A 10,000-nucleotide genomic window follows, 5' to 3' on the forward strand; every position below is an offset into this window, starting at 1 on the left:
ACAGCTTTGAAAGCCTGTTTTTATCATGAGTTCAGATGGGAATTGTCAAAGTAAAAGGGGCATTCTAACAACTCACAGTCCTGGAAAAGGGAATTTGTTCTAAAAGAAGCTGTAGCTGTTGACTGCAGGTTTTCTGCAAGTATAATTCCTAAGATTCATGCCCCTGCAATGCAGTTATTCTATTGGTTGGGTTACAAGAAGTCTCACTGGTAGCAGGAAGAAGTTAATATGTAGTTCTCTTTCCCTCTTAGGCAGGAAATTTCTTTGAGCTTTTTATTTTATCTGATGATATTAAAAGCTCAATGAAGTAAGTCAAGTTCAATAAACAGACATTCAGTTAACTTTCTATACAACTTACTGGAACTTTAGTTTTAAAAGATATATTAATAAAAAGATCAGCATCACAATGTATTTCACTTTAGGGATAAAACATTATGACAAGAAGCAATCTAATCAGAGTACTTTAATGAATACATATCATCTTATTGTACTAAACCTGTGTTATGTTAGATAATTAAAGTAATGGTTTGAAAAAAGAAAGTTTGCTTTTTCATTACGAGCAATTTCACACAACCTTCTACTCTGTTATATGAAAAAAGCTTTGCAAGTCAATATAGGACTGAATCACAGAGTAAAAAGCCCTCTCATAACTGCTTAAGTAAACTACTTTTCTATGAAGTATCTTAGCATGAATGCTTCTGTCCTGCATGAGCAACAGTGACCTCTCAAGGCTTATGTGCTGAATGATAAATAACATGCAATTAAACTTAAGAGAGTCCTAATAAGCCTTGTATGTCATCCTGTTCCTTTCTTTGTCTTTTAATGTACACATGTCATGTGTGGAATAGTGATGAAATCATTATTAGAATTAATGTATTATATAATTAGAAATGTATTAAGAAAACTGATGAATTAACTAGTTTTTTTAGACCTTGCATTATTTCTTTGTTACAATGGGTCAAATTCTGCACTTATCTTAAATCCACAACAGTCTAATTCATTGATACTGAGATTTGTACTGGAACGAATAGAAAGTATGTATTTTTAAGAAGTCTTTTTGTGTAGAATGACAAAGACGTAACTCAGTGAAGTAGCTGAAAGCCTCTCATTACACCTATGACATGGTCAGAATGATGTTATTACTTGGATGATGTCAATGAAAGGGTGTCATTACTTATTGTGTGGAGAAGTTTCACAGATAAACAAATATACAGCAATAGTATTTTCTGTAGTTATTCTATGTAAATGTCTGAGGACAAAGAGAGATAGTCCAAAGAGCTTAATAAGACTTATTTCAGCTAGTTTACTTAACAACTCTCCACAAATGATTCACCTTTTTTTATTTTTTTTTTTCTCTCATCTCCTACTCTTATTTAATGTCTTTTGACTCTGACTTTTTAGAAATTCTTGAAATTGCTACCAAGGAAGGCTTGGAAATGGGATAAGCAGTTTATTTATATGGCAATTTTAGGAATTCCCTGGCTTATCAATGTGATTTAAAGCTGTCTTTAGTTGGATTTTTTTTCTCTCAGCCTTTTCAGGAAGCCAACATCTATTCCTTTTAAGCCAAAGATGGTCATTTCCCCCACAAACATGTGTCACTTATGTATGTTTTTTTCTACCAAGGGAGATGATTCATGTTTTGTAAGATGAGTACTTATTGCCCTTATTTAATCATTTAATCACTTAACATTTGGGAACTGCAGGGACTATTATTAATTTATTATTTGACCACTCCTAAATTATTAATTGTAATATTTTATGTTGCTTTCAAGTAAATATAACTGTAAATGCACAAAATTGAAAGGAATGTCATCCAAGTGGAAGACCTTGAGAAGTCTTTTAGCAGAAACCACTAGAATAAGAAAGTGTAGTTCAAGATTCCCTTTTTGTGACCAGCACTCGGCAATTTTGAAGTGTGCCACTGTTGTAGGATACAAAAGCTGTATGAGCTTCCCATTAAAGCCATGGCCAGGCATCTTCAGGAGAAACTGTTTTCAGGGGTCAACAAGATTAAATGAACCTTCAAACTCAGAAAGGCAAAGATACACTTACAGCTCAAGCCTGAATACGATACTCAGCACATGGTAAAGACAAAAATAAATACGCATCATATAACGCTGACTCATTGAAAATTAATTTCCTAAAACACACAAATGCATAATTTTATTTATAAACTTATTTCTGAATACTTTCCAAAGGAAAAATTCTTTTATGTACATAAAATATTTCAAGGAATCATAGAATCACAGAATATTTGGGGTTGGAAGGGACACAAAGACCATTCAGTTCCAACCCCTCTGCTACGGGTAGGGACACCTCCACTAGAACAAAGTTGCCCAAAGCCCCAACCAAAATGGCCTTGAACACCTCCAGGGATGGGGCATCCACAGCTTCTCAGGGCAAGCTGTGCCAGTGCCTCACCACTCTCATACTAAAGAATTTCTTCCTTATGTCTTGTCTAAATCTCCCCTTTTAGTTTAAAGCCATTACTTCTTGTCCTATCATTACACTCCCTGACAGAGTCCCTCCCCAGCTTTAACTTAAATTTGCAACTGTCCATAGTAGACATTAAATTCCATCTATATAAAATGTCTAGAGAATCTAGGAAAGACGGAATTACTATGAATTACAAACCAGAAGGCACTGTATTTATCTGTATAATGACTACTGGGTGTTTTTGTCACTAAATTTATACTACCAATCATTAGAACCACTGAAGCTAGAAAAGTAAAAGACTGACTAAACATTATTAATCTATTATCTGGTCTCTCCTGGATTATTCATTGTAATATTTTATTGTGTTTTATCAAAATTAATTCCAAAAGGAAGGGAACAAAAAAAAAAGGCAGTAAAGAACGTGAGAAAAAATGCTAAGGAACAAATTATATACTGAAATAAAACATTTTCAAACTGTCTTGCTTTATTTATTGTGCCAGTAAAGGTATGAGTAAAGGATCCTGTTTTCATTCAGCAAGAATAGCATTGTTCAAAATGCTTCTCTCATTTTATAGGGATTGCAGTGACAACACCAGACTCTGGATTAATAGTTCTGGAAGTAGTTATGCAGATTCAAGTCAATCAGATAACTCTAAAATTAAATTGTAGGATCAACTAACATATCTCCTGCAGGTAAGCTGAGGAGCTTCAAGTACTTATTTAAGAAAACTTGAAAAAGTTTAAATCTGAAGTTAGGGTGAAAACCTGTCTCCAACTGACTCAGTGGAACTAAAATCATTGTCTTCAGTGGACCAAGTCTCTAATGGACCAAGTCCATTACCAATGCTTAATTTACTTTTACACCAAAGCTTGCTGTCACTTTACTTTATAACTGGAGGTTATTTTCCACATTATAACATCCTTTTCCAGCAGAGAGATAAATGTTTTCCCTCTTGATGCTACTGATATGTTAGAGATACATCAAAAAAAAAAAAAAAAAAAAAAATCTGGAGGCTAAAACTACTTAATTAACTCTTCAGCTTTGATTATTCACTTCATTTTTATTTTAAAGTGAAATCTGAACTATGTGTAAGAAATACACTATGCATTAACTGGTTACTCAAAAAATATGGTTGTACAAAAATGAAACAAATCTGGTATCCTGTCTATTTCATTATATCAAGTTTCAATTTTCAGTGTTTCTTTTCAGAACTACAGATTTTAAAAAACTGGTAGCTGATTTCTAGAAAACATTTGTTCAGTTCTTCTGCATTATTAGTAATGACCTGGAATATATATTGGTCTTAGAAAATGTTTATCTTCCAAAAGAAGGAAAGGAGATGTATCTTGAAAACTATTTTGCTAGTATGTTCAGATTTACTTGTCCCCAGTGTTCACATGGGAAATAAATTTTCGGAAAAATTATTGTTGTCTAGTAGTTGGTAATGAATTTGAGAACACACAGTTTAGAAAACACTTAAGCATTTTTGTCCACCACTTAAATATTTGTCAAGCTGTTGCCACTTTGCAGTTAACTATTTTTTATCCTTATATGGTGTCATTGTTTTTCTTTATGCAGTAGCCTCTCAAACTTCTAATACATTTGTATTCACACTGCCTCTTTGAAGGAGGGAAATACCAAAATCTCCATTTTACAGTTGCAAGACCAATACTCAGAATGTGAAGGACTCAAAAGGGAGTGCCAACAGAATTTAGGAAGCCAGATTAATACTCTTCACTATACCATATCTTCATGATTCTCACAGTCATTGCCTTTGCCATGCCATTGTCTTTTAAGATACAAATATAAAGAGATTAGAGGAAATGAAACAGATACGTAATTACAGGGAAGAAGCAAACAATAGGAAAGGATAAAGGCACATAGGAGAGAAATTAACAATTGAGCAAATGCAACAAAAAGGCAAAAGGGCAGAGGAAGGGAAAAGGGACCTGAGGTACTGGAACAGGAAAACAGGGAACTAGCAAAAAGTGAGGAGAGAAAATCTGAGAAATTGAGAGCAAGCAACAAGGAAAAGAAAAATCATAAAAAGGAAAAAAAGCCCTGAAGGAGAAAAGAGGAAGGAAAAGGATGGAAAACTGTCTGAAGTAAGAATAACATTGCCTGTAAACATTCCAATAGTTTCACACAAGCAGTAGTTCAAGCTTCTCTGGAAGTTGATATAGTCTGTGTGTGAACAATTTTCATTCTTTCACTTCCCCATGTCTCTGTTGAGTTCAAAACATTTAAAATAAAAATCTTCTATTTTCTCTGGAATTATTGCTGTGATATTTAATGTTTTTTGTTTTCCAAATGAATTAGAAAAATGCTGAATAAATAGTATTATAAGCAAATTCTATTTCTCTGCATCCTTATCTACTCCACTTCCTGGCCTCTCCTATAGTACTGAGGCAGAGTTACACACTAGCCCTAAAAAGTTGCTGCCTTGCAGCCTCAAAGACAAAGCAAAAGATCTTAAATTGGGAAAAGACCTCTTCCAATGAACACCACAGAGGGTCTTTTGCACCTTAGGCCAGAATCAAAGCTAGTATCTATGCAGTATTTCCAGTTTGGGAATGGTTTACATCTGCTTAGGTACCTGCTAGCAAACTCCAGCCAGGCAGGAGCTGGGAAAAGGTAACACTGAGATGGCACTGTACTGTACTTCTGTTGCTCCTCAGGTGCCACAAGATGTAAGTACCCCTGTGAGCTTCTTCAAATGGTAATGGGCACCTAATTAGCCTATCTGTTCCCGCAGAATCAGGAGAGGACTGGAGCAAGAGCCAGTTCCCTCCAGAGAGTATGTAATACACGATCAGGAGATCAGGCAATCATTGGATGTAGCTTGAGTACTAATCCCAGTTTTGCATGGATGCCTCAGGGAAAAAGATTGGCTCCAAGATCAAGAGAAGTCACACAGTACACTTCTGGAGCTAACACTAAAGCACTAATGATGGCACACAGAATAATAAGATAAAAAGAATTTATTAATAGCTAATCAAATAAATTAATGGGATGGGAAGGAGTAAGGGACAAGGATCTTGAGGAACAATTTGGAAGTGACTAGAGAAATAAAAACCAAATGAAGATAAAAGGATCACAAAGAGTGCTGTAGAAGAAAGACTGAAAAGTTTAAGGTTAACCCTAATTTCTCTTTGTGCAAAACTGAATATAATATAAATAATAGATCAAATTAAAATATTCTATTAAGCTTATATATTATATTTGTCTTCTGACTTCAGTGAGAGATTCAACAGTTAAAATTTGTGTCATGGATTACTGTTTAAAATGCTATTTATACTTCCTACACAAGGAGCCAGACACCCATAGTTAAATGTGGGTATAAAATTATTCCTACTCAAATTGGAAAGCAAAGCAAAACAAACAAACAAAAAGACGATGCGAGAATCATTAGTGATGAATGTGGAGTGTAGTCTACCTTAAGACAGGAACCCAGAGACCACAGGGCTAGCGGCCATGTCAACAGGTTACCAAATTATTAGTACTTTAGCAATGCTCATAATTTGTTATAATAATGTAATAAGCAAAGATAAGGTGAAGGCAGAAGGATTAAAGGAGAGCACTCAGCACACATAAGCCATGCTACATCTACCAAATTCCCAGTGCAGCTGCTTCAGGGATACTAAGCCTTATGCAGACAGCTGCATCCCCTTGTTGCCATCTGTGGCTTGCATCTCTGGTGCTACCACTCATGATGGTCTGCACAGTTGCAAAGGCATGAGCCCCTATCAACAGAAAATATCTGCTCCCACACCTGCTTGCAGGGGGCATGGCTAGCACCCAATCCACAAGATACAAGAGCTTTCCTGAGATTTAATCAACTGGTAATTAATCCAAGGAGTAATGGCTACAGAGTGGAATGTCTTGCCAGCTGAGGCATCAGATGGGAACACAGAGCAGGCATTAAGTTATCAGTTTTATTAGACAACACTAATCTCATCCATTCAGACTTGCTAATTACACATCAGGAGAAAGTTTTATTAAGTGTGGTGTGGTGGGAACCTGAACTGGGTCAAATTTTGAAGGTAGGTCAACCTTTTTGTGTGTGTTCCCAGAACACCTTGAGAACTAATTTCCAAAAGCAGTCTTATTAGAGCACAGGAACTCAGATGAACATACATAGTGAAGCAGAACAGAAACAGAAGATTTATAAGAAAATTTCTCCTCTGGCCCAGATATCATAATAGGGCCAACCCCTTCCTTCAGACCCACCCTCAGTCCTGCAAATCAGAGACTTTCTGGATTGCAACAAATTCCACCATCTCCACTTCCTCCCTAGAAGAAGACTGCTTTCCATCACAGTTAAGACCCAATGAGGTGTCTGCTCCCTGTTATTCTTGGATGTCCCCTCATTCTCCACTTTGTGCTGTTGAGTCCCTGCTTCTCTCTCTCATTTGTACATCACAAGCAACTCACCCCTCTGTATTTTCAACACCTTTCAGGAAAGAAAGAAATTTACCAAGATTCCACAAGCTACCCTTAACCTGATGCAGCAGCCAGTGCAAGGGAAACATAAGTGGGCAGCCTCCTAGTTCAGTGATGGTACTGCAGTGTGTTGCTTTTACATGATAAACTGCAAACAAGCAAATAAACTCGCAGACTGGTTACCACACATGGTCAGTTGAATAAAGAATAGCAGAAAAGTGAATGTTCCCACCATTTTTCAAATCATGTTAATCACATGCCTTGCTGTTGTGGGCTCAAACCTCATCTTTTAGCAACAGAAGTCAACAAAATAAAATAAAATAAAATAAATAAATAAATTACTACCAAATAAAATACAGCTGCTTGAGTTATTACAGGTAAACCCAACCTGATCTTGATAGTTTACATTTCACACTTCTGTCTCACATATTTCAAGCACATGAAACCTCTAAAATACTAATCCAAATCATTTAAACATTATACTTTCTTCTGTTCTCAAATGAAAAAAAAAAAAAAGAAAAAAAAAGTAAATCAACATCATAAATGTCTAATTATCAATCTTCCCATAACATGTCCAAAGAGAGAGCTCTAGTCCAGTGTCTCGTGCATCACTGGAGTCAAGAGTACAACAGAACTGTTTTCAGAGTCCTGAAGCAGAACCACACAAGACAACAGACAAACTGCAGAAGTTTTGAGAGTTGTTAAGGCCACAGACCTCAGTGAGTGAAGGACTTGGATCAGAATTCCTGAAGAATTCCTGTATAATTCCTGTCCTCCTAGGATGGACATTATGACCAGCTCTGAAGGACACTTTTATGCTTACTGCAAAGCATCATCCCAATATTTTTTTAATCCAGGCCCATATCGCAGATCCAAATCATTTTACATGAGTCAAGGCTGCTAAGAATTACTTGCAGGCTTAACTTGTTTGCCTATTGGGAAACACAAAAGACTGACCTTGATTTTCAATAGCACTTCATCTATTTTAACTCCAGGGTTGGAAATGGGGTGATTTGACAAGGCCATTGGCTGAAACAAATGGAACATCTTCCCAAGTGTCCATCTCTTTTGTCAATGAAGCATTATAGCCTAAAGTCTGATTAGGATTCTTTTAGGGTGATTGGACATGGTAAGCTTCTGGAATAGTGCTAATCCTGTACAATTGGAAGAGGCTTTGAGGAGATGAAGCCTCTTCATGACATATGGTTAAAAGTTTGCTTTGAAAACCCAAAAGTCTTTCTGCCTTCATTTTTCAGGTCTGCAGATTTCTTCTTGGCTGAACCTGGGGATGTGTCTCTGACACTTTCTTCCTAGGGTAGAGTAAGGAAAGCAGTGCCAATGGATACTGATTTTTTTTATGGTAGAAATAGTGTCTTGGAGAGGTGAACATAGCTTGGGAATACTGTGTTTTATTGCTTGATGTTATTAAAACTACTGATAAAATGATTGCTTCATTTCAATGATTAATTTCTAGTACATAATATATATTACGTATAAGAAACAATTTCATTCACCATTGAACTGAAACAATATATAACATCACATATAAAAAAATATATAGTGTAAAGTACAGAATGGAATAGGATGAGACAAGATAGGTAAGAAAAAATAATTTTGTATCTTCCTGATAATATATACAACTGATAATTCAGGCACAGACAATTGTAAGACAAAAAGTATTACTAATATTGAACACATTAAAAATATGATTGAATCACAATATGATCAGTATCTTGCTGTTATGCAAGAATGGATATGTACAGTATCATCTATTCAGAAATTATACACCTAAATCACATTTATTTCACAGAAGATCAGCCCCCCCTCCACAATTTCAATAACAAGAGCAGGGAACTCTGGAGGAAGGTACAACAAATCTGTAAACCAAGGCAGAGGCCTTCAAGGTCTTTGAATATGAAAATTCCTTGCTTCCAGAGTATAAATCATACTCTTTGAAAACCTTACCTTTATGGACAAATATTATTTCAGTTAATATAAGAAGCCTATAATATATTCTAGTTTAAAGCTCTTGTCAAAAGCAGGTGCCAAGATTATCCAGAACTGTTATATGATATAGCCTACTGTGTGAAAGGCAAAACAGAGAGCAATCTGCTGGTTTAATTACAAGCTCAGAGCAAATGCAATATCTGCAGCTTTAATAAACATTGACCCTTTAACTGAATGTGCCCTACAAACACATTAATGCCCATCTGGGAAATAATCCAATGAAATAATCCAATCATACCAACAAGGAATGACTGTTAGATTGGCAAGTGAGGACTCATATTCTTTAGGCTGTAGCAGGCTGTTCCCTATTAGCTCGTTGCTATAACTGTGTACATTTCATAGAATTTTCCATCTTTCAAAAGCAACTTAAAAAGCCAGTTGTGATGAAATGAATCAAACTAACATCACTGTGGAATTAAACACTCTGGGGTTAGATCTAGAAATAATGTCCTTGTTATACAGTTAGCAGGAAAAAAAATAAAAATAAAAGTAAACTGGGTTTCTCTTTGCTATCTTCACTCCTTGTTTCACAGAGGTATTAAAAAAATCATTTGAGGAGACTCTTCAGAAAGTGGACTGAATTCATAATATCTCCCAACCCAACTGGATGGAAGAACCCAGACCAGTATCAGAGGAGAATCCTACCTGCTTAGCACATATGATATGCAAAAAATATGGATTTCAGCAAACAAATGAAATTTTCCTCTACACTGGTTGTGTATTGTCACTGGCTGTAGTCAAACTTCAAGGAAAGATTCAAAACTTTACAATTTTGATGTTACGATGGGCTACAAAGTGGTTAACAGTTAGTGCCTTATGGCTAGGTGAAGTCAAATCTCCCTGAATAAGTGAGGTCCAGCCAATTGATTATTGTATTAATTTAGAGCCACTGCATCTGGGTAGCTATCAAGAATTATTGCAGTGCAAAAAAAGGACATAAATTGTTGGTATTATACTTCTGCTGAAGTATAGCTAGAATATAAAGCTAGAATAGCTAGTGAAGTATATGAATGAAGTATAGCTAGAATATAAAGCTAGAATAAAGAATGAACGAACGAAAAGAAAAGAAAGAAAGAAAGAAAGAAAGAAAGAAAGAAAGAAAGAAAGAAA

The sequence above is a fragment of the Oxyura jamaicensis genome, chromosome 3 (genome assembly GCF_011077185.1).
Source record: "Oxyura jamaicensis isolate SHBP4307 breed ruddy duck chromosome 3, BPBGC_Ojam_1.0, whole genome shotgun sequence".
Taxonomy (NCBI): Eukaryota; Metazoa; Chordata; class Aves; order Anseriformes; family Anatidae; genus Oxyura; species Oxyura jamaicensis.